Below are 2,663 nucleotides of genomic sequence, written 5' to 3' on the forward strand. Positions count from 1 at the left end.
TACGTTAAGGGAGATAGAACAAAACACATCTTGCCTAAGTTCTTCTTCACCCACGACCTGCAGAAGGCTAAAGAAGTCGAAGTGGTTCAGGTTCGGTTCAGTGACAATTCGGCCGATCTATTCACTAAGTCTCTGCCGACCTTAACGTTCAGAAAGCTGGTTCATCAGATAGGAATGCGCCAGTTGAAGGATCTGCAGTTATGCCTTCATCAGGGGGAGTATCATGCGTTGTACTCTTTTTCCTGTCTATGGTTTCCAATTTTTCCCGCCTTGGGTAAGGTTTTAATGAGGCAACATTAAGCGTACTACAAATCCTGTATGGTTATGGCATCCAAGGGGGAGTGTTATAAATCATTATGTGGATGGCCCATAACCAAGACCAAGACAAGGCCCAGCCGTGTCCAAGAGGAGAGAGAGTCGGCCTATCCTTTGGCCGACCTTAGATCTAGGAAGTTTCCATTTATCTGTTTTAGATCTTTTCCTATTTCATGTTGTATTAGGTTTTGGATAATTTCCTTTTTCCTATACTTTGTAATCCTTATATAAGGAACCTCTATTACTCATTAATAATACACAGAAACAATTCTCCATTCTTTCACAACAAAGAGTTATTTAAAACATCTGAATTGATAGTTCAACTAAGAACGATACTTAGGTTCAACCCTACGGTGAATGGTTAAATTCACCACACTCTTCATAACCAATCATAATGCCATGTATGAATAGTTAAAAAAGACAATAAAAAAAAACTGGACTAAAAAACAACACCAACATTAATTAACGCTTGCAAAAAACCATAAATCCTAAATTTGAAACACTAAACCATAAATCTCAATCCTAAAATCTAAACCCTAAATTTTAAACCCTAAACCCAAACTCTAAACAATAAACTCTAAATTCTAAAATCTAAACCCTAAAACCTAAACCCAAAACTCTAAACCAAAAAACCAAAAACCCTAAATCCTAAAATCTAAATTCTAAATCCTAAACCTTAAACTCTAAACCCAAAACTTCAAATCCTAAACCCTAAACTCTAAATCCTAAACCCTAAACTCAAACCTCTAAACTGTAAACCAAACTTCTAGTTAATAAGATTAAGGTTTACGATTTAGAGGTTTGGGTTTAGGGTTTAGGATTTAGAGTTTGGGTTTAAGATTTAGAATTTAGAGTTTAGAGTTTAGAGCTTAGGGTTTAGGATTTAGGGCTTAGATTTTAGGATTTAGGGTTTATGGTTTAGATTTTTAGGGTTAGACTTTAGGGTTTAGATTTTAGGATTTATGTTTTATTGTTTAGAGTTTGAGTTTAGGTTTTAAAATTTAGAGTTTAGATTTTAGGATTGGGGTTTATGGTTTAGTGTTTTGGATTTATTGTCGGTGTTGTTTTTTTTTAGCTATTTAATTTTTAATTTTTATTGCTTTTTTTAACTACTCTTACATGGCATTTTGACTGGTTACGAAGAATGTGGTGAATTTAACCATTCACGTTAGGGGTGAATCCAAGTATTGTTATTCAGCTAATACATCATAAATCAAATTAGATTTTGCGGGAACCACCTTGTTAATGGTACAAACCAAATAGTTGGTAGGATATCTATGTTTATAAAAATTGCTACTATAACAATTTAGAACAAAGTCTTTAGTCATCCATACGTAAAATAATACAATTTAGCGTTAAAAAAAATTAGAACAAAAGAAAAGAAGATATTAGATCGATTCTCCCTTTTTATTATTATGATCCTTGTTCAAAAACGCGTCCTAGGCGGCCGTATTTTCGCCGGAAACGCGTGAAACGGTGACACACCGTGGCATTTTTCTCTAATTCGGTTGTTCATCGGAAGAAAAATAAAAAAAATCCATTGTTTTGTAGATTTGTTGTTCGAAATCACATGTTAGGTTATAGATCTGCTCAATTTGTGTTACAATCCACAATATTAATAAGAAAAAGCTATGAAATCTTTAAAAAAAAAAAAAAAACGACGGCAAGAATCGCAGAGCCTTATATTGAAGAGGAGGTCGCTTTTGTCTTTTCTCATTTCATTTAACCTAGCACTGAAAAAAATACAAAAAAGCCAACATTGTTGGTCGAACCCAGGTTAAATGAGACTTTGGGAAGGAAGCAAACCACCAGACCACAAATAATACATAGACATATTTTAAATATTATCTTATGTATATATAAACGCCCTAAAACTAATCTCCGATTAATCTTCGATTAATCTCCGATTTTTTCATTAATCGCTAGGCGCAACCCGAGCGCATGCGTAGCGCCTAGCGAGTTTCCGAACAAGGATTATGATGCTAACATTTTAGCTAGCCCCTTTGAGCCCAACTTTTGTTTGTTTTTTCGTTATACATCAATTCTGCCCAACTTGTAGAAGATAGCAAATGGTACATTATTTGGGCTTTGCTAAAATTGTTCTTCTAACTGTTTTCCAAATGGACTGCAAGTGATCCATTGATTTGCTTCTATTACAAGGTCGCGATCCATTAATTTGTTTTAAGGATACATACATGCAGTACTAGTTCTTTAACCTTTTTTTTTTTTTTTGATGTCTATATAATTGTACATCGAATGTAAAACTTTCATACAAGCACTACAATCAACAAAAATAATTAGAAGCATAAAAAGAGTTTGAGAAAGTTATGTAAAGTATATATAAAAGT

This window comes from Brassica oleracea, chromosome C7 (assembly GCF_000695525.1).
Source record: "Brassica oleracea var. oleracea cultivar TO1000 chromosome C7, BOL, whole genome shotgun sequence".
In the NCBI taxonomy this organism is placed as follows: Eukaryota; Viridiplantae; Streptophyta; class Magnoliopsida; order Brassicales; family Brassicaceae; genus Brassica; species Brassica oleracea.